The sequence below is a fragment of the Leopardus geoffroyi genome, chromosome C3 (genome assembly GCF_018350155.1).
Source record: "Leopardus geoffroyi isolate Oge1 chromosome C3, O.geoffroyi_Oge1_pat1.0, whole genome shotgun sequence".
In the NCBI taxonomy this organism is placed as follows: domain Eukaryota; kingdom Metazoa; phylum Chordata; class Mammalia; order Carnivora; family Felidae; genus Leopardus; species Leopardus geoffroyi.
The window spans coordinates 39227756-39251106 of record NC_059338.1 but is presented as its reverse complement, the minus strand read 5'-3'; the positions used below and the strand labels follow the sequence as shown (position 1 = coordinate 39251106).

Below are 23351 nucleotides of genomic sequence, written 5' to 3'. Positions count from 1 at the left end.
GAGACGCCGGTAGCAGCTGTAAAGCAAAGCGGAGGGTCTGAGGAAGGAATGGTCTAAACGGTCTGCGTTCACTTTAGAGAGACTTCTTGGGAGGGTGTGGGAGGAGACATTTCACGGATTAGTGATGTAAGGGTGAGAAGGAACGGGCTGCATCTCCCCCAGCACTTTCCTGAAAGTCCACATGGCAAGTGAGCACAGGTAGCACATTCCACTGATCAGAGGGCCCACCGTCGTGCCCAAGACACAGAAAAACACAGCTTCCAGGTATGTTGTAAACAGCCGGAGTCAGCACAAGAGCATTGGTCTTTGTGGCAGCCAGACCCGGCTTCTAATTCCGGCTCTGTCCCTTGCTAGTATTTGATCTTGAGCAAACCACTTAACCCCTCTGTACCTCAGTATTCAGACTTTGGAAACATGGGTCTGATGTTTTCCTCGAAGGCTGATGCGTTCGCAAAATAATCCACGTGGCGACACCCAACACAGTGCCTTGGGTGCTCAGTCAATGGGAGCTACACTGAACAGAAGAAAACAAACAAAAGTAGCCGGGAAAGGAGCTAAATAAAACATTCTCGTAATTCCCAGACGCTAAGCATGATCCTCGCCTACCTCTCTCTCGGGCAGCCTTTTAAGTTCCTATGTAATGTTTTCATTAAAATAAGAACAAAAGGTAGACAACAGAGATATTCCCAACAATACAATAAACACAGGCCATATAGAAATAATATAGAAAACAGGCAATGTGGCGTCTGGACACCTGGGCTCCAGTCCCAAACTAGTATGACCTTGAACAAGTCACTGAAACTCCCTGGCCTTCAGATTCCCCGTCTCTGAAGGAGGCAGAGGCGGGGATGTCAGTCGGGGAAGAGAAGGAAAGGAATGTGTTCAGCTAGACGATTCGTAGCCACTGTGAAAATCGTATGCCGCTAGAGCGAGGAGAAGACGTGCTTGGGCAAACACTTGTTTCACTCAATCTTTCTTGTGAGTTCATTAAAAAATAAATCACTACCAATTGATTTCAAGCTCGAGAAAATGTTTCAGTGAGTGTTCAGCTCACTACTACCTGTTCCTTCGTGATCGGGCCCAATACGTGTGGTTTCCACGGCTTCGAAGTTCTGTTAGGGAGCTCTTCGACCCCAGGGCAGTTTCTCTCCCACCCTTTCTTCCTTCCTGGGGTCTACCTCTGATTCACCTGGGCAGCATTCTGAAGAGGAATGAAGAGACAAGGTTTAAAAATAAAATCCCAACGGACCAGAGGGTCTTGATCATACGTGACTGCCCCCCCTTCTTCTTTTTCCTGTGGGTTTCTCAGCTAAGCTGATTGATCCCCCAAGTTTCCAGTGGCCAGCCCTCTTCTACCACGCCTGAGATTGGAGAAACACAATGCGCATGCCTGAAGCAGAATCTCTTCGCTAAAAATACCCTGCATTCCTGAGTGACTACCAAAGCTCCCTCCTCAAGCCCATGGACAGCCAAGCTAAAAACAGTAACCAGCAGCTTCAAATGGCACCAGTAACAAAGGTAGAGGGGCCCGAAAACAGCATGCCGCTCTTAGCCATCTGCCATCTTGGCCCGCCCTGGCTCCCCTCTTCCAAACAGCGATGGGCATCTTAGTGCTGTTCATAGCTGGTCTTCTATGGCAATAGGTAGGTGAGGCTTGGCTGCCTGGTGTGCCTACTGGCCCACAGGCTGTCTGGCTCAAGACCTGGTCAGCGTGTAAAAGGAGGTGACAGAGGCAGGGGAAGGTGATCAGAGCAGCTTGTACTGCCTACAAGCAGAAAAAAATCTGGGACTTTAAGCAGTCTTTGGAGGGAACATTCACCTCCTTAACCTGACCAAAAAGCCTTCTATGATAGATGAGGAAGAAAATGCCGGAGGCACTCAAAGCATTCACAATGGCTAAGGCTCGCGTCTTCCAGCTTCCAAAGATCTACTCTAGTCTACTCTTGTCCTGCTAGCACGCTCTCACAAGTCACCTCCTCCAGAGAGCTGGCCCAGCCCACACCCTCGCCATGATCAAGGTGTATATTGTCTGTATGGCCCAACAGCTTTACCGCAAGAAATAATCCGGTGCCTCAAGCATTGTAGGTATTCAATAATGTTTCCTGAATGGATTTAGGACCAAGCTAAACCTTTCCATTCATACTACCTCTATAATCCTGTACCTGAACAATTCTGTTAACTTGAATCGATCAGTTTTATCTATGACTTGGGACTAGAATCTCCTTGAGGGCAGCCATTTACCTTTTCATGGAAATCTAGCCCTGAGAGCTCTCAATATTGTTTGTTGAGATTTCAAGGATTCACAAACCATCTTATGGGCTCTCGATACACATGTATTCAATGTAGAGGCAAAACATTATAGGAATCACTTTTATTTAACTCTAAGCGTGATCTCTAAAAGAACTGAGGTGGATTACATACACAGAGAAATTAGGAAAGATAAGTGAGGGAAATATAAGGGAAGAAAACAGCAAGAGCCCAAAAGTGAATTATAAATAAAATGATGCTCTAATAGGTACACACTAAGAAATGGACCGCAATTTGATTCTGAATGGTCAACGAAAGAAGAAAACATGAACAATTATACCAGTTTCAAAGCCCAAAAGTTTTAAAATAAATCCATGAAGGAAGTCCTGTGAATCCAGTGTCACAAGCATACGTCTTGGGTCATAATCCCACCGAGAAGGAAGTGCGAGCGGCTCAGCACAACCCATCCCACTAATGAAAACACAGCTCAGGGTGCTTGTCCCCACCAATGTGACACAGACGGAGCTGTATTTCTGGCCAAAGCATGGCAGGTCACTCCAAAAATGTTCGGTCACTCACCAACCTGAACAGTCAGTCAGACATAAAAGTCAGAAGCCGGTGACAATTTCTCTGCATTCTCGTAGGTTTTTACCATTGTGCTCATCTCGATGTCCCCTAGCACTGCCTTAGCATTGCCCTGGCAGGAAACACAAAGAATTTCTGCTGCACTGGGGATCCAGACTGGCATGAAGTTCTCCCCAGAGCATGGATCCACATCATAACCTCTCCTTCCCCTGGCCCTGCCCCTGGCCCTTTGGTTCCCAATTAGCAGTTACTCCGCCTAACCCTTTGAAGCTTGAGTCCATTTGGTTCTTAAATTCTTTTCTGGTTTCTTCTCTACCCCTCTGTCTTGACCTCCAGAATTTCAGATCACCTGCCAGCCTACCTAGATTCTGCTGATTTTGCCCTAACTCAGAGAGCATGTGTGTTTGTCTGTGTGTGTGTGTGTGTGTGTGTGCACACGTGTGTGTGCATTCCTGACTCCTATGCTAGCCTCAGCACCCCTCCCCTCAAACCTCAGATTTCTTACCTTTCTAAAACTCTCCTTGTTGCTGACAGACCATCCTACTCCATGGAATGCTAGTAAATTGGAACGAATAATTTGTTCTACAGATTGAAAAGCACCACAAATTTAACTGAGAATGAGCAATTTCTTTAACCCTAAAACCAGAGTCTAAGTGGTGCCTATAAGAGCCCTTTGAAGGTTTGAGGGAAGAATTTAAAAAAAAAAAAAGAAGAAGAAGAAGAAAAAGAAAAAGAAGAAGGAGGAGGAGGAGGGTGGGGAGGGAGGGAAATAGGACAACAAATGAGACAAGTGGGAGAGAGAAGAAAGAGCAGGGGTACAGTCATCTGCAAAACACTAACTGATGTCAGAGTTGGGTCACCTGAACAAAGGGCCACACAGGGGCTCACGTGCAGCAGAGTCATCCATCCAAATGGGGGAGGGCATCAGGTGACGTTTGGGACCTGCTGTACCGACGCAGTCCCCAACCATTTGGTAGCAACCTCTTATCTGATGTGTTGGACGCTTCCGGCACCCCTTACTCCAAAGATGAAGATAGATTTCACATTGACTTGCTCTAAAGGATTTGTGTTTTGAGAATTTATACGGGGCTTTGTGGAAGGCTTTAGGGTTTCCGGAGTTGCTGACACGTCCCACAAACTGGCCTGATGTCCAGGTTAAGGTGGAGGCTTTGCCCAAGTCCGCTGTGGTATAGATGAGCTCCTTTGTCCTGACATGTAGACACTAACACAGCTGAGCACCCTCACTGCCACCACCATTTGGGACCTTGAGGGCCAAACTATGCCCCATTTATTCATCTTGCTTTTCAGTGACCAGCACGCTGCCAGGCCCAGGTGTTCAGTAAACATAAATGGAACAAACCAAAGGATCCCCATATGCCAGCAGCTTCCCTGATGCTCCCGCCTAGAGGAGAGGATGAGCAGACAAAGGGGGCCCAGGGAACAGCAGCCTCAAGGTGACAGGTTCCACCATGTAAGAGAAGGTAGTGACACCAGAGCTTCTCAAAGCTGCCCCATGACACCAGAGTCAGGAAGGGCAGGGACAGAGAACAATCCGAAAACGCCCTATTGTCCAGCCTTGGCCCAGAGGCTTGTCATCGGTCAGACAGAGTACTCGAGGTGGGCTCCCGGGACATGCCGTGGCCTGCACTGGGTATGTAGGACACTCAGGGACACTGGGGCATGAAAAGCTAGACAAGGCAAACGGCAACACTAATGACCGCCATTCATCGAGCCCTCGCTAACTGCAGGCACTGAGCCAACATTCTACCTGTATTATCTCTAACCCTCACAACATCACTAAAAGGTAGATGGCATCTCCATTTTATGAATTAGGGCCATAAATCTCCTATGTGAGCGGTAGGACCGGGACTCAAAACCGCCTTTCTCAGACCGCAGAGCCCAGGATCCGGGCCACCAACTCATCATCTGCTCTTTCTCTGTGCTGTTCCCAACCCACTCCTGAGCTGGATTTTCCAGACCTCTCTTTTGAGCCTCTATGAATGCCATTTTCCCATTCTGAAAGACCTACCTTCCCTCCGTCGAGGTCCTTCTCATCTGGAATGCCAGCCTGACTCAGCTCTGATCCTTCCTTTTATGGAATACTCTCAAATGTAAATGGTTTCTTTGCGGGGCCTTGTGCCGCTTTATAACTATTCTTAAACGCTTCGCTACTGGTGGTGGTTGTTATTTACCACGTGTGTTCCCAAGCCCACCTGCAAAACGGGTCTGCAGGCTGCCGGTGGACAAGCATCTTCTCCGTGGTCTGTCGGATCCAGCTCCTGCTGGTGCTGATTGTTACGTCTTTAGGAAGTTTGCAAGCCAGTCGTTAAAGCACTGGTAGCGTGCAATCAGCCGTGGAGAGAGAGTGTGTGCTCTACGGAAACTGGCAATGGCTACAAATCAGGTTTTTCCCCCAGAAAGCTGGTTGTTAACATTCAGCAGCACACCATTGCTTTCAGCTCTTGCTCCCTACCTCACCTCCTGCTTGGTTTCCAGCACCATAAAATGTGTCCATCCTTCTTTTTTTTTTTTTTTTTTTTAGTTTATTTCTTTCTTTTGAGAAAGAGAGAGAAAAAAAAGTAGGGGAATGGCAGCGAGAGGGAGAAGACAGAATCCTAAGCATGTTCCGCACTGTCAGTACAGAGCCCAACGCGGGGCTCGAGCTCACGAACCGTGTGATCGTGACCTGAGCCAGAACCGAGAGTCAGACGCTTCACTGACTGAGCGACCCAGGTGCCCCCAAACGTGTCCACCCTCATACTGAGTGCCAGCATGCGATGGAAGCATATAGACGTGGGGCATCATTGGAAGTGTCAGTGACTAGCGACCAGAGGACAGCAGCAGTCCAGGGACTTTCCTAGAGTCAGGGAATTACTGAATCCCTAATTAATCGCCCTCAGTCCCACACCGGCCCTTCAACCAACACTTTAAGATCCTAGCACATGCCAGACTCTTTGCAGACACGATCGCACCAAATCCTTTTCCGAGGCTGGACGATTTAATACCTTGCCCAAAGTCACTGGGGCGTTATCTGTCAGAACCCACGCTCAACCGTAGGCCTGTAAGACTCCGAAGCTGGGGCCCTCTCCGCTTCATCACACTCCCTGGACTGTAGACCCGTGACATCTCAGGTCCTGAGTTCCAGATCCCCCAGTGTTTGCTCTTGGCCAAAGGCAGTGGGGCAGGAGCAGCTGTGGGAAGCTGCGGCAGGGGGAGGGGCGGGGGGAGGCAAGCCCCGCCGCAGTGCTCTGGACCCGGGAAGACCAGAGCCTCTCCTGGAAGCCTGTGGCAGCCGCTCTGCTGGTGAGTTACAAGCTTCCAAGGCCCTGACAGCGCCCGCATCCACAGCAACCGGACAGCCGCACGGCTTGCTTCCGTGCAGGTGTTTTATGGAGCTGAGAGGGATGGGAAAATCCCTCTTCAGTCAGCCTGCAGGCACAGAAATAAATAATTAAAGCCAAAGTTTGCCACCCTTGCCGGTGGGTGGAGAGAGTCGCGGCACTGCCACCGGGAACGTCTCTTGCAGAATGGTATGAACACCCCGGTGGCCGTTCCCTCAGCGATGTGCACCCACGTGCGCCCTCTCAGTGCCCCCTCCACACGTGTTGTGTTTCCACCTGGTCTTGCAGGCTGCAAAGACCCGAGAACCGTGGGGGAAACTGAGGCCCGGCAGAGAAACGCCGTCATGTGCACTCCAGGAGGTACAGGGCGGCGCGCTCAACAAGGTGGACAGGTCAAGCGGTGCAGCAAACGGTGCAAGGTGGAGCACCAGAGTTGCAAGCAATGGTGTGCTGCTGAATGTTTAAGAACCAGCTTTCCAGGGAAAGAAAAGGTTCTGATTTGTAGTCATTGCCAGTTTCCGTAGAGCACACGCTCTCTCTCTCCACGGCTGATTGCATGCTACCAGCGCTTTAACGACTGGCTTGCAAACTATCTAAAGATGTAACAATCAGCACCAGCAGGAGCTGGATCCGGCAGCCCACGGAGAGAAGACGGAGAAGATGCTTGTCCGCAGGGAGCCTGCAGACCAGCTTGGCAGGTGGGCCCCAGGGAACACCCTGGAAAGAGTTTCAGACTGCACTCACCTAGCCTACCATGAGGTCACCGTCCACCCAGCCCCACTGCCCACCTGTCCGCAGCCCTGTACCCTCTGCCCTCCCTCTTCCCAACGCATCTGTGTTCTTCTGTGGCTAGACCCTCCTCCGATGCTCCGCGCCCTATGTCCTCCCCCCTTCTCGGGGACATTGTTCCGTGAGTATCCCCTCTTTTTTCTAATCCTCAGCCTCTCCCTCTCTACTTCCTCCTTCTCATCACCATTTGGACATGCGCTGGCATCTCCCTCTTTCGTGGAACAAATTTCTCTTGACCCCCATCCTGCTCCGTCTCTCTCCTCTCCACAAGGAAACATCCTGAAAGTATCATCTGTTCCCACTGTCTCTGCTTCGTCATCTCCCATTCACCCCCCATCTCCCTACCTTCTAGCTTCTGCCCCATCACTCCCCTGAAAGCTCAGGAAAAGGCCAGCAACAACTTTCTGCAGATATGGCCATCTCAGAATCCTTACTTTCATTCCAAGGACCGCAGAGCAAAAAAGCCTAAATAAACACTTGTATGATCAGTGTGGAAAATGGCAATTAACCAAGTCTTTCCAGAAGGACTGTTAGTCAAGTTGCAAAGGCCGGTGGGGCTTTTGCTCTGGAAGTCTTTCAATTGGCCGTGAACGGCAGCAGGAAGGACGGCATGCAACTGGGAATGAAATAAATGATGGAATAGTAGCAAGGAGAGGGATTGGAGGTTGGGGGTGGAGGCAGTGAGGGTGCAGGATTGAAGCCTCTGCTCTGGGTATGTGGGACGAGAAGGAAAAAGAGACTCTCGGTAGAGCAGCAATAAAAATGCCTTTAGAAAACTGTTCTCGGACCTCAGGAGATACTTAAGTGGGTGACTGTGAAGAAGGCAGTGTTGGCCCTCTCTCCGTGTCTCCCCCACGGAACCCTGAGTAAATGCCACAAGGCTCACTAAAGCATTAGTATGAACGGATTGAGGGAGAGGGAGCTCCAAGAGAAAAATAAGGGGACAGCTGACATCTGGGTTACACCAGCTACAGCAGGGAGGAATGACAAGTGAATTCAGCAAAAATGTTTTATTTCCACATCTATTGTCAAGTCTAATTATTGGTTGAAATTAGAGGTTCTGCCCTGATCATGGCCATGAATAAATAAAAATATGTTTGAATTTCAGCAGATGTCATTGAATTTCACATATCCTTCCCTTCCCAGAAAGGAAAAGAAAGATCCGGCTAGCCTTTTCAAAGGCTGACATCCACACGTAAGGCACAGAAATTTGTTCTAGAAATGACTCACTTGCCCAACGAAATGAACGCCAAATCAGAATTCCTGAATTTTCTTTCTAGCCACATCAGTATTGGAGGCACACTTGGCAAGAAAACACCAGTCTCTGGGAGCAGTTTTCCTCCGCACAGCACACACGCGAAGTGCTCACACAGTCAATCACCTAATAACAGATAGCAAGAGTCCACTCTGGGCCAGCAAGTGCAAGTGCCATTGAAATCAAATACAAAGATGGGTAAGCTGTGGCGCTTCCCTCGAGGATCTCACTATTAACACCTATCAACATCTGCGAGGCTGTAATTTGGGTGTAACTGTCAATGCTCACGCCCAAGTTAGTGATGAATGAGGACGCCACGCTAGGACCTACCCTAAGGTTTAGCTTGACAAGAGCCATGTCCCCGGCCCTGACCCTCCTCCTCCCGCCCTCTGATCCATCTCTGCTCGCGCAGCACCAGCTTGGTCCCTCTGCTGCATTCGCCAGTCCTCACACCTTGACACTGGGCTACTGAGTTCCTGCCTAGTAGTGCGGGTTTCGGCAGCACCGGGAGCAGATCACTGGCTCTGCTGACAAAAATGCTTCAACAGGTTTTCAACTGAACCAGGCTCCCAACTACATCATCAGTGGGACTTTTTCTGTCCTGGGGGCTGTGCCAAATCAACCTCTGCCTGCCCACCCACTCACCAAAAGGCACACTTCCCTGTGGCCAAGTCCTGCTAAGGCTTTTGAAGCAGCAGAATTCGAAAGATTCAAGAACCAGATTCTGAGAAACGACCGTGAGAGGTCATTCAGCCCAGCTTCCTGCCTTCAGCTACATAATTTGGAGTGGGCCTCCCTTTGAAGAGAAAAGGGAAGCATCACCCTCGTCATGATGATCCTAAGTAGAACAATTAACACACACTTGGACCCGCATCTTAGACGAGAATAGAAATGAAAACAAAACAGATATATCGAGAGGATAAGAACAGTTCTTTGTTTATGCTAACATCTACTGGGTATGTGCTTGGTGCTAGGCCCTGTGCTATATTCTATAATTTAACCCTCATATTGTTACCATAAAGTGGGCACTATGATTCTACCCATTTCACGGATTTGAGAACGGAGATACTGAAAGATTAAGGCCAAGTCAGAACCAACACTTAACCCAGCTGCAGAACCTCTTTACCACTAGTGTTCCTCCACCAGACCTCCTAGATAGGTCTGAAATGCATCTCCGTCTGACCCAAAACTAATTCCATTGTGTCACTCAAGCCAAGGGCTAGTCGCCGGAAGCCTGAAATATTTGGACAAACATTCCACATGCGTGGGCCCTTATCCCCTCCACTTGTCCAGGTCACCGGCCAGGGTTTGTTTGGTCCATCAGCAAGTGGTACTGCCTCGTGCCCTTGGCATTGCGTGCAGGGCTCCAACACCATAAACCTTCTGCCCTGAGTCATGTTCTCATCACACATCCCACACATCAACTCCCGTGTGCACCGCTCAGGTTGGCTATTTGTCTTTATGTCTATTTAATTGTGCCAATTCGGTCTCCGCCAAGAGGTTTATAAGCTGTACGGGGGCAAAGACCATGTTTCTGCCTTTCTCTCTGTGTATTACGCCCAGACTGCAAACAGGTGATGCTCAATAAATACACACAAAAACGCTGAATCTACTTACGCCCCCAAATCCCTATGAATTCAGGAGTTGAATAGAAGCATGAGGTAACATCAGGCAATCATATGGGGGGGAAAAAACCCCAGACTGGTACGTAAATTGGTATCACGTATTCCCAAAAAGGTGCATTTGAACCTTCTTCCTTTTCACCAAGTCGTCTGAGCAATGTGGACTCATGCTCCCTCACCCCTACTCGTGCCATAAACCCTTCCACCTTCCCCGGAGACAATGTGTTTGGTTGCAAAAATAAAGACCAAGGTCAGTGCAGCTCTGCTCTGAGCCTCTGATTCCCAAGAGGGCAGGAAGCAATATTTCCAAGCAAAATACGGAGCCCCCAAAATAGGAGGTCTACAGACTCTTTGCAAAGCGCTTGTTTCGTGTCGAGAAAATTCCAGCCCAATGAGAAACCAGATGGGTAGACGCACCAACTATTGAAGACAGGCCTCAAGGCAAAGCAGACAAGCACTCTCTCGGGTGTACACTTAGCTGAGGAGTGATCCTCCAGCCGTTACGAGCAGAGAAATGTCCCACCAGAGTTTTCCAAATAGCAAACTCTTAGTCCGATGATCGTTTCTATCATTTGCCATATTTTCTGTCCAAAAGCCTCTCTAGTTCCTACATGGTTAGCAGCTTTTATAGCCCAAGATAAGTGTCCATCCCTTTTAATTTTCATTGTTGCATCTGTTTTGCCATTTCCCTGCAGCAGGTTGTATTACAACGGAAGGATTAATGAGGAAACGGATGCAAACATTTTTATTTCAAATAGCAGCTCTCAGACAAGATCTGGAAAACGGAATCGAGCCATATGATTGTAAAAGAAAAAAAAAATCCTTGCCATCCAACTATTGGGCATTTTGCCATTATTTGTGAATAGCATGTAAATACAAACAACTTAACTGGGGTGGGGGAGAGATGTACATTTTTCATTTGTGTCTGGCTAATCATTTTTTTTTATTATTAATTTGGTCCCTTTTATTTCACATAAATGTCATCTCAAGCACCAAACATCAACAAATAAGATCGTTTATCTTGCTGGGGAAAGCAAAACATTGCATTGCCATTCAGAGAAGGCAGCTGACGTCCCTACCGCACCACTAATAAAGAAGGCCTTCAGAACGAAAAATAATCATTTTCTATTACTTTCCACCATGCCTCATCCATAAACACAGGGCCGCTGGTAATTACATTTAGCGAAGAAGCATGCTCTGTGTATTACAATTTCCTGAGATGAACAAAACCCTGAAGAGTGCCCCAGACAGAGGGAGTTGTGACAAAGAACGGGGGGGTGGGGGGGGGGGGAAGGTGGGCTGCCCTTCCCTCAGGTGCCTCCCTGTGCCATCGAGGGGCACAGGAGGTGGGAGGCGGGGAGGGAGGACCGAGTTTTCAGATTTTCTCCTCCCTCCGTTGGCCTGAGCAAAAAGGAAAGGCGCGATGGATCTGGAGCACACAGCCGAGACACGGAGCAGGAGGGGACCGTAGCGTAGCGGGGCGGCGGCTCACGCGCACGCGCCGGCCGTGGGAGGCCACACGGCCCGGGCCACGCGGCCGGCCCAGTCCACACGCACGCGCACACGCATCGCGTCGCACCGCGGGCAGGGAGGCCGCGTGGCCGCGCTGATAAATCCGCCGCGAGCCCCCTGACTCCCAGCTTCCCTGTCGCCGAAGCATTTGGCTCGCCTGCCCGCGCGGCCTCCTCTGCCAAGCAAGGCACTGACTCCACGGGAGGAACCGTCCTGTCGATCTCTGCAGGAATATAAGACCTTTTTTTTCCAAGGAAAATGTTCCCCAACTCTGCAAGGGAGGTTGGCAGTACATCTCCAACTCTGGCCTGTCTTTTTAATACCCCTACAATAGCTCGGTTGGACTGAGACCAGCTGTTGGTACATTACCATTTGTAAATGCTTAAAACAGCTACTCCATGTTTTCTTGGCAACACGGACCGTGGAGGGGGGGGCGGGGGGGGAAGCGAGCTCCAGCCACTTCCATTCAAACATTAAGAACCACTGACTGCCAGCTTTGGCATTCACCAGCCATTGTTTGCTCGGCTCTCTTCAACAAGTTTCTCTTCCCCCCACTATTTCTCCACACACCCCTCCATAGAAAAAGGAGAAGAAAGAAAATCAGCAGAGAATGTTCTGGTCCCCATGGTCCTGACTCTAGTTCACAACAATCATGTAGTTAGTCTTCCTCTGAAAGAAGACAGAGGAGCTGAAATGAACGCTCTTTGTTTGGGGCTTTTCTTTTATCTGGTTTTGTCCCCTCTCCTCCTGGCCAGGCCGGTTATCATTTTACAGGCGCTCAGCTGAAGATCAGCATCTTCCAGATGACCTCGAGATTTTCCCAGTGGCCCCTTCCCCCTTTTCTGCCCTGAATGCGTGCAGTAAGGGCATCACCTTTCCCAGGACTAGCATAGGACCCCAGCCAGAGAGACGAGTTGGGGGTGACGAGGACACAGCCAAAACCTTAAGTCATCCCTTAAAGGGCTTCTAAGGGCTCTGAAGAAAGGCTCTTGATTTTGGTCTGCCCCTCATTTCACCAAAGCCCTCGGGTTCTCATTTGCGAGAAGAGTCAAACTCCCAAAGTCAGTACTTTGCTAGTCCAAATAAGTGAGGAATTGCGTGAAGAACACGCCAGGCCCTTTCCTGCTCCCCATGCCCACCGGGGCCGCTGTTGGCAGGGGCGGCCTCCAGGGCCACATGCCCGTCCGTGCTCCACCTGCCTCAAGCGGTAGCAGCCCAGGAGAACAGGCGCTGAGGTGCCCAGGGCTGCCGTGGCCGGGACAATAGGCTTCGTGTGCCATGTCCCTGCTCTCGTGCCCTTCTGTTCGATGGCCTCCCCCACCAAGGGCAGTGGTGGCTGCATCTGTCCTTCCTCCTCTAGTAGGATTTCTGGGCACAAGAGGACTGTCAGCATCACACAATCTCTTGGAGCGGAGTGATTGCAAGTAGCCAAATGCTGCAGCGGGGTTGAAATTCTGCACGGAAGCTCCAAGTGGACAGAGCGTGGCAGAACCGGGGCCCCCAAGGACCAGTGCTTTTGGGGGGCAATTTGGCCTGAGATTAAACAGCCCCGTCTGGTTTTATGGAAAGGTTATACGGCTGTTTCTTTGCACCGAAGGGGGGAACCTGGAAATGAGAAAGCCTGGACAACTGGTTTTGCCGTGTAAGAAGGCATCGGGGCACATAGACAGGAGCATTTGACACGAGCCCCAGCTCTGCCACTGGCCAGTTCAGCCACCAGAGACATTCGTGTCATGTCCTGGGGTCTGAATTGTCTCATCTGTAAAAATCCAGCAGTTGGATTGGACAGTTACCTGGGCCCCTTCCATTCTAGAAGGGACACTGTGTCACTGTCTTCCTAATTATCCTTCGCTTCAGCTACCATGAGTTCCAGATTGCCCCACCCTCGAGACACGCACACAGTGTACAGAAAATCCAAACACTGAATTTGAAGATTCTTTTCAAAAGTAAACTCTCTTAATACGCTTAAAAACAGATTTACAAAAATTGTTCGTGCCCAACTTCTCGGGGAAAGATCGCAAATTCTTTGAGCTGAATCAGCCGCGGGGCACTCGTGTCTGATTCAGTTTACAGTTCCCAGGCCCAGCACAGTGGCTATCACACAGTAGGCTCATTATGAATAATGTTTGTTGGGTGGGACAAATTTGATATGCAAAGTGGGGTCCCTGAGAAGGCAGCACGGGTGACGTGGGCAAGCCACGGTGGTGGGCATCGGTCAGTCTGAGACTAAAAACTGGGCCATTTACAAAGCGGATTCTCCACCTACAGCTAATTGGAAGCCTTGGCGATTGCAATGAAAGTTACACCACTCAAATTCAGGGGTTTTACCAAACCCTGCAATGTGCTTAGTAACACCAAAACAGAACATGCTATACAATTCCCTCAAACGCCGGTCAGTCTGGCATACGGAGCGCAACTCCCTGCAGCAAACCTGTTATGGACAAGCCCGCTCAGCAGAACTTTGTCTGGGACATCGGATTAACTGTCGGCCACAGCCTCTTCACATTTGGTTTACGGGCCCCCTCCTGGGCTTGAAAGCTCTCTGTAGGCTGGGACCGTGTCCAGTTTGTCTGTGTTGGGTCCCCAGAGCCTGGCACAAAAGGTGTTCCAGGAATAGTTATTTAATACTGAAGCAGTTTGGGAGGAAAAGGATACAAGAGCTGTCTTCGGATCCCTTCTTCTCATTTTGTCTGAAGGCCTTGGTGACTTCACTTGTTACATCTACAAAGATGGCTAAGAAAAAGACAGTGACACCTTCGGACACGGGAGAAAACAAACAATCCCACGGTCGTGAAGAACCAGAGGTGGAACGGAAGGGCCGAGCCAGCCCTTACGTACGGCAGTCAGCCGGACAGATCACAGCTCAGCCGGACGGTCAGCCACTCAGCCGGACAGATCACAGCTCCACGGGGCCCCGGAGGAGACCCAGGGAGTTCACGCAGTGCATTCAGAATTGCTGCTGGGCCCCAGCAGGTCAGTGATGGAGACGCCAGGTGAGGAGAACTGCCGCGAAGCCTGCACGCCGTGGTGGCGAGCAAGTCACAAGCATGTAGACAGCCAGAGCGGCTGGGATGGGAACAGGGCCATGAGGGCTAATACTGGGTAACAGGTATGAAGCATGGCTCTGAGCACCTCGTGTACGCACCCCCCCCCCCCCACAGCCCCGTGACGACATACGATGACCATCCACCCTGCACAGGTGAGGAAGCCAACACACAGGGAAGAGAGGCTAGCCCGTGGTTAGACAGCTAGTAAAGAGCCGGCTGGATTCCAAGCCCGGCAGCGTCTGAAACAGTGGTTCGCAGAAGGCCACCAGCTGAGGTCAGTACCGAGGGAGGGCAGTAGCCATGATGCTCACTCCCATACCACACAGAGCCCCGTGGCATCTGTGGAGGTGAAATAGGGGCCTGCTGGAAACACCCCAGGCATCACCAGGGTGCACAAGTCCCGTGACGTCTACTGTCGTCAATGCAAATCTGTTTGCTGAGCACCGGGTCAGGGAGAGTACCCCCGAGGCAGCACCAAGGCCCGTACTGGCACCAGCCTCGCTGATAAAGGGGACACCTGACCTTCTCAGGTCCTCTGCCAGTAAGGAGACATGCAATATTTTCCCTCTGTCTTCTTTATTTTGCCTATAAACCGCTCCCCCCCCACCAGGTTATCCAGTAATATCATCCAGGCTCCACTGAAGGCAGCATGGCAAAACAGGAGGGATGGGTACAGAGGCCACCTCATCTGGGTTCAAATCCTGCCTTTCGCCACTTAGTGTGATCCTAGGCAGGGTTCTTAGCTTTTCTGTGTCTCAGTTCCTCATGTATAAAATGGGGATAATGATCGTACCAACCTCCCGGGGCTGTTGTGAAGATTACCCCACCACTTTGCCCTGCACACACCACAGCTGCTTTCCCGCGTCCCACCCCCACGGGGCCCAGACACTGTCTCTCTCCCTGTGCTACGTCATTTGTCATCATCTCTCCTGGTCCATTTTTACCATTACTGCCGCTGCTCCTTCGGCAGACCCCACTATTTAGGGATCACATTCCTGCCTCCAGGGCAGTGTGATACAGCGGAAAGGTTTGGATTCAAGTCTCAGTCCTGCCAGTGTGGGATCTGGACCCATTTATTCAGCCCCCAGGAAGCACAAAGCATGACCCAGACATAAATGTACGTGACGAAAAACAGACTCAGCAGTTGGCCTGCCCGGTCTAATACCTTTGCCAGCACCACTAGCTGCGTGACCTTGAGCCAGACGCTCAACCGTAGTACTATGCTTTGATGGCCTCATCTATAAAATTAGGATGATGCCACAATGCACCTCATGGGATTGCTGTGAGGACCCAGGGAGAATATACATGTACCCAGACACCTGCAAGTGTGCAGTAAATTCTAGCCCTTCTCATCACCTGCCCTGTCTGTAGCCTGGGAGTGGTGCTACCTACTGGATGGGTAGGCCGGGGGGACTAGAGAGTTGAGTGAGGGGACGTGTGTGACACACAGAGCACAGGTCTTGCACACAGTCAGCCCTCAATAATACAAGTCCCCGCCCCTTCCCATGCCTTCGTCTGTCTGTCCCTCGGGTCAGAAAGGCCTCCCATCACCTCTGCCTTCCAAAGACCTCAAGCATCGTCACGCCCACTAAAATCCCACCTCCTCCACTACCTTCCCAGATTCATGTAAAACCATTCCCAGTCCTTTCCCAATATAGACAAGGGGGTTCCTCTGCTCTCTCTACCCTTCCCCCCACCCCAGCCTCGTGTCCTTGGTGGACCATAAATACTTGACAAAGACTTCCATACTGTTTCCCTGACTATATACCAAACACTGTGCTAAGATTTCTGTTTTTATGTCATTGAATGTTAGTCAGCTCGGGCTGCCATAACAAAATACCACAGACTAGGAGGCTTAAACAGCAGACATTTGTTTTCTCACAGTTCTGGAGCCTAGAAAGCCCAAGATCAAAGTTCTAGCCAATTCAGTGTCTGGTGAGAGCTCTCTTCCTGGCTTGTAGATGGCCACCTTCTCACAATGTCCTCACATGGCCTTTCCTCGGAGCATGCAGAGAAGGAGAAAGAGTGAGCTATCTGGCACCTCTTCCCTGTAGCATAAGGGGCCTACCCTTATGACCTCATTTAACCTTAATTACTTCCTGGGAGACTCCCTCTCGAAAGAGAGCCACACTGGGAGTCAGGGCTTCAACATATGAATTTGGGGAAGAAACAAACATTCGGTTTATAACACACTCCAGTAATTCTTTGAGATGGGTTTAGAGTTTATTGATAAGGGCATGGAGTCTTTGCCCCAGGTCACAGAGCCAACAAGTGGGTGGTCATCTGCCTCCAGAGCCTGAGTCTTCAGGGCCTTTCCGAAGACCCTCACTTGAGAGAAGATTATGACCACGGCACCTAGACATGAGCTCCTCAAGGGCACCTCAGGGGCTGAGGAGATCCAGGATAAAGGAGGCATCCAGCAGGATGGGGAGGCTCTGACAAACCTCCCTCCCACCTCAGACTTTCCGGAAGGTTGTTATATGACATCATACTCAACTTTACGTATTCATTCAACAAACACTTAGACAACACCTGCTAGGTGTCCGACATTGCTTTTGGTGCTGGGCCTCCAGTAATGAGCAAAGCAGTCCTGGTCGTTGCTCTCAGGGAACTTTCAGGGTTATAGACAAATGCTCAACCGTAATCCAGTGCCAAAAGTGAGGCCAGCACTCTGTAGGATGTAAAACCCAGGTCTGGGCTCTGCTGGGCTGGAATGGAAAGGTTGTACTCATTCTAGAACAAGACGCTGCTTTTGCATTGACAAAACCTGAACACCACCCTGACATGTGCAGATAAACAAAATGGCCAGTGTGGTTATTTGATTGACTTCATCATAACAGAGGTTACGAATGCTGAGTCCTGCCTTCCCCCAGAATGGCCTCAATTCAATCCATTTTGCTAGACAGCCATTATCTACCAGGGGTAAAGTCCCATGCTAGGCACTGGGCAAGCATTTGGGAGAATATTGAAGGAAAAGGCCCTCGCAGCAAGAATTTTAAAAAGGCCTATGCCTTTGGATCTCTTTATGGCTGAACTCTGAGATGAAAACCAAACTCCAACCTCAGCCTTCACCTTGACTTGGCCCACTGAAGGTCAACAACCCCTCCTGCCCTCCCAGCCTGAGCTGGAGAGGTGAGAGGAAAAGACAGAAGGCTTTATTATACCACCCAGGCCACGCCTGCCAAGTTCTCCCCACAACCGCTTCAAAAAAAAAAAAAAAAGATGGAGTGAAAGGGAATTGGAAAAATGGAACCCCCTACATCCCAGAAATATTACTTTCATGAGCTGTATGAATTATTTAACAGACAGCTGAAAAGACCAAACTCAACAGAAGAATACAAAAAAACAGCTCGGTACAGACACCTTCCCCGAAGCCCATGACAATGAAATGTATTTTATGCCACAGATCAACATGCCAGAGAAGGAGGCTTCAGAGACAGATGCCCACAGGGATCATTAGCTCCTTATCTCTCAACCCTTTGCCACCAGCATCCAGATCTCTGAGCCTGGGCAACCCAGGGGGAGAGGAGCTGAAAAGTGTGTATATTGTAAGTGTTGGTTAAACAACCCCACCGTATTCTTATTTGCTGGAGGTTTTAGGGAGCAGATGTAGGACTGGCAGGGCTTGGAGCTGGCGATATTGTTCTAGCTCACTCGGAGCCAACGGGGAAGGGAAAAAAAAAAAAAAAAGCCACACACACAAATACAAAAAGCTGCATTTGGTGCTTGTGCCTGGGCGTGCGTACTTGCTCTGTGTATCCGCTCGGCCAAGGCTCCTTAAAGTCGAGCTGACCGATGCAGAACTAGGCTTGGGGCCCGGCCAGGAGAAACCACTTCTCCCCAGGAGCCACGTCACAGCAGGGGGTGGGGGGGGGGTCCCTCCTCCTCCTCGGCGGCGGGGCCACAAGCTTCCCTTACCGCAGGCGCAAGGGGGCTGGGGCGGCCACTCGCCCACCGCAGGCTCGGGGCTCTCGGTTGCTAGAGAAAGGGCAAACAAATGGAGAACCAACTAGAAAGGCGGCCAGCAGCAGTGAGGCAGTGCTGCAGCTGCCAGGCAATAACTTAGATAGTTACAGCTGCCATCACCTAGTTCATGCAAGCTTTTTAATATCTTTTGGCAGCTCTCGGTGTCACAGCACAAAGGGAGAGTTGGCACTTCGCAGCACACTTTGTTTGACATAACTGTAGGCAGGACCCAGCTGATACCTTCCGTAATGTGGATGGGTTTGCTCTTAAGGTGCGTTTTAGCAGATCAAACGGTTCTCCCCCCCGCCTCCCTCTCCCCTCCCGCCACCTCCTGCTCGTGTGCGGGGCACGCACCACCACTAAATCACACATTGGGAACCAGACCAGATGAACGGGAGGACTCAGCGGGTGCAACATAAGGCTGGCCCCATAAGCACCCAGCTAAGGAGGAGAGGAAATGTGCAGAAGACAGGGAGCAAAACGAGAAGGGGAAAGGAGGAAAGAAAAATAGACACTGTGTTCCAGAACTCTCCCAAGCCTTACCGGGAGACCCAGTCCCCGCTTTCCCACCCCCAGGCTCACAGCACTTTGAAGAAATCACAGTACTACCGTCTTGCCTCCTGCTCCTCACTCTTGAAAGTTACTCGCCGCTTGCCAACCCCCAGCCCCCAGTCCCACCTTCCTAGAAACCGCGTTTGCTCCAGGTATCTCCCTGCCCTGTGTGACTCTTCCAAGGGCCAACGGAGAAGAAAGCACTGTGCAGAAGCGCTTCCCAAGCCTAGGGAGTTGTCATGACAATTCTCTGTGATCCCTCCGCCAAGCCAGGCATCCTTGTTTGGCAGATCCAGGAGCCTTGCTGGGACTTAGAGAAATAGTCTTCTCTAAGACCCCACAGCACAGATGGGCATGAAGCAGACATGTGAGCAGAGGAGGAGCAGAAGATGGGCACGGGGACACGAGAAGAAGGAGAGGTTGGTAGACACTCTGCCCAGGCTGAGCTGCACGTGGTGGGGACATTTAGACTTGGAGGGAAAATCATCACTTCTCTGTCTTAGCACCGGTCTTTCCACACCACCCCCCACGACCCTCCCCCCCACCCCCCCACCAGCACGTTCCTTTTGTGCATCCTTCCAAATGGTGGTTCTGGTTGCCTGCTGGATGCCTTGGGGAAAGCCACCAGGAAGGCAATCAGAGGCAAAAAAAACACCGCGGCAATTATCAAGGATGATGATGGGCTCCTCGTGGTTGGCATATTCGTTTTCTCAAGCTGCAGTAACAAAGTATGGGACTTAAGCAACAGAAATGCATCGTCTCAAAGACCTGGAGGCTAGAACTCCAGGATCCAAGTGTCAGAAAATTGGCTCCTTCTGAGCGCTGTGAGGGAGACCCTGTTCCACGCTTCTCTCCTAGCTTCTGGTGGTTTGCTGGCAATCTTTGGGGTTCCTTGACTTATGGTTGCAAAACCCTGATCTCTGCCTCCACCTTCACGTGACATTCTTCCCATGTTTGTGTTGTCTCTGTGTTCAAATTTCCCCTTCTTTATAAGGATACCAGTCACTTTGGATGAGGGGCCCACCCTATTCCACTACGACCTCATCTTAACTAATCAAAGCTACAACAACCTTATTTCCAAATAAGGTCACGTTCGGAGGTACTCAGGGTTTAGGACTTCACCATATGAAATTTGGAGGCGGGAGAGAGACAATTCAGTCTAGAACAGTTGGGTACTATCCTGTCCACGTTGTAGTACTTCCAACCCTTGTCTGTCCCACAAGGTGAGTATCATCGTCCCCACTTAGCAGAGAATGCAAGTAGGGCTCAGAAAAGTCAAGGGACCGGCCTGAAGTTAGACAACTATAGGACCATCTGAATGCCACAACTGACCTCTGCCAAGTGCCTGGGAGTTGGCCATGGCCATGCTTCTCCCCTAGGACCGAAAATGGGTCTCGACCTTCTTTTGATGGGCTATCTTGTCTGGAGTAGCCTGGCCTAGGATCACTTGGCTCCATCAGATTCCAGCATAAATCATTCACAAAGCTGTGTTTTCTCCAGAATGCACGTGGCAGGCAGTCTGCAGGTGTGGAGCCTTGGATGGGCACGGAAGCAGGGTGCGTTGCTCTCATTCACATGCCGCTTCTGCTTGGCAAGATTCTCCACTTCTCCTGGGCTCTAAAGGAGATGACATATTCTGTCCCTTCTCATCATGCATGCATTTAGTACTTGGTAGCGATTTATTATTTGTTAAAGTAATAAAATACTGGTGTGGCAGTACATGCTACATAGCGTGGGTTCAATAAGTGTCAGTTGCCCATTTCCTGTCTCAACATGCCTGCGAACTTTCTCTCCTCACCATCACTGCCGCCTGCTCTGGGAACACAAGCTCACTGTTGCGGAGATAGGAGCGAGGTACCAGTGCAGTTCCGCGAGGCAACCCGTATGTACCTGGCCGCCACCTAAATAAACAAGTAGCATTTATTGATCACTTCATGCCAGGCACGAAGTGCCATTAATTAGCTCAATTAATTCTCCCAGCAGTCCCCTAAGGAAGACCCATTATTACCCCGACTTTATCAATGAGGAAACTGAGAACAAAACTGTTAAGGGACCAGCTACAATTCCTTGAAAGGGCCAAATAGTATAGAGAGAGAACTGTGTTATGATTGCACTCACTAGAGTTTTGCTTACTCAGAGGGAGATCTGAATTAGAAAGTCCTAGTGTGGTCGCCTTGGAGGAAATGTGGCTTCATCAACTTAGAAACAGCACATCCCCTTACAACCTCTCAGGTTAGCAACCCCTCAGTTAAACAGTCACCCAGTTAGCCTGGCAGAGTTACCCTAACAGGAGCTACAAAGGTAGTTATTTTGCAGGAATTAAACTTTTCTTCTGCTACTCTATTTGTTCTTTACTCACCAAAGACTTCTTCCCTAGTGACCAAATACTGATCAATGTCCCCAAACTCCAATTTTAGTAGAAAATTCAAATAAATGGGATTGTCCTCTACAGTCAAGACTTTCCAACATGCTCTCAAACTCACAGGTATGATCTCACCATGGACGTAAGCCTCACATGCAGGTATCAGACTCCCTTCCCCTCTGACAAAGCAAGAACAGTTTTATTTCCAGCTTCCCTACTCCCAGTCAGAAACACAGTGCCTCTTGGCCCTCTTGTGCTGAATAATTTCAGCAGTTTCCAAAACAAAATTAAATACAGCCCTAGCTTGAGAAATGTTCCACCTCCTGGAGTCAGGGCATTTAGTATCATTATTCCCTTATTATTATTCAAAACAAATAAGAATGATAAAACATCAGTTGGAGCCACTCCAGCACAGAAGGAACTGGAATATCTAATAAAAAACATAGTATTCCACAAATAGAAAGTGTTAGAAAATGCAGAAAAACAATGGCAGAGGACGTTCTGAACCTTCCCCCTAAAACAGAGATCACCTGAAATAATAGAGCAGCAATAAATGTCCAATCAAATCAACACAAAGAATACTGTGTAGGGTAACCCCATTTAAAACCTCAGAAAAATAAAATGTAAAGCACAGGGCCTGGCACATAGTAGGACATCATTTTCAATTTCCTCCCCCTTTCTGGTGGCATTACATGGAGCTTCCTTCCAATAGTCTAAGTTCTTTGGCTAAGGTTGTCACCATCAGGGACTCTTTGCCCTCCACTGGAGTACCTCCAGTGACCCCCACATCCAGGACATCTCATTCCATGAAGGGCCATTAAAGCCCCATTTCAACCTGAGCAAATGTTTAATTCCAAGTTGAGAAAAATCCTGGGATGCTGGCAACCGCCAAAGGCCATCCCTTCCCAAAAAAGAGTGTGGCAGGTTCATGGCTGCGCAACTCTTGTTTGCTCCCTAGAACAGAGGGGTGTGAATTGCACACAGAATTGAAGAGCCAGCCTCTGCTCAGGTCCCCCAGTTACCTCCATTCCCAGAGTCTCCTGTGTTAACACACCCAGCCCCATCCAAATGGGGCCCCATTCCTGAGATGCCTGACTTTGGGCGTTTGGATCTCAGTTTCCTGGGTGGAAGGGCTTACTCACAGATGATTCACTTTACCTAGACCTGTTTCCAGATGCAAACCAGGTGGGAAAACAGTAGACTCAAAGCCCCCAAGGGACCACCATACCTCTATTCCTGCCTGCTTTCCTCCATACTGTTCAACGTCAACTCCCACTGCCACTGTTGGCTTTGGGGAAGGGTGGAGGAGAAACGCAATGCACTGTAGGGGCCGAGCCCCAGAACAGTCTGCATTACCTGTGAAAGGGAAGGAGAACTGTGGGCACAAATCCTATTTATTTTTATTCACAATAATGAACCTAATCCTCGATAGAGTCAAGAAAATTTCCTTCCATCATAGTTATCACTAATGGCGCACCCCCCTTGAAAAAATTTAATGGAAACTCCAAAAAATTTAATAGAAACAATCTATCTAACAATTGAAAATGTGCTAAGTAAATCCAAATAACTGAATACAAAGCAATAATTTAAAATGCTGCTTACAAAGATTTTGAGGACTGGGGAAATAGTGATGACATAAGGTTGGATTAAAAACAGGATACAGGATACATTTACATACAGTTTAATCCCAGCTATATAAATATAGAAAACATATACAGCACTAGATATTGTTTTGTCTGCCAGTATCCCTTTTCCCCACTCCAACTACAGCTTTTCTGGGAACTTCACACACACACAAACACACACACACACACACACACACACACACACACACACACACAGAGTTGCCACAGAGGAGTCATCATGCACAGTTGCACAGTATGGCTGGCCCTGGCCCCAGTTGATGGTCCAAGGTAGATGTGTGACCCTAGCCAGGACAATCGTCTCCCTCCCCAGTAATTCTGAACTGGAACTGAGGGAATCTGTCTCTTTCCAGCAGTAGAAGCGATAGGACATAGTGGCCAGGAGTTGCAGATGTGGGTCCACATGTCCTAGCCCGTGGGCCAGAGATGC

General features: G+C 49.7%; 1 long non-coding RNA gene across 1 annotated transcript in view; it reads right to left on the bottom strand.

The window, feature by feature from the left end:
• Positions 1-970: 970 nt before the first annotated feature.
• Positions 971-23351, bottom strand: part of LOC123584878 — a 46606-nt gene continuing 24225 nt past the window's right edge. The window contains exon 2 of the long non-coding RNA XR_006705719.1: positions 971-1201. This is a non-coding gene — a long non-coding RNA (uncharacterized LOC123584878). The remainder of the gene's footprint in view (positions 1202-23351) is intronic.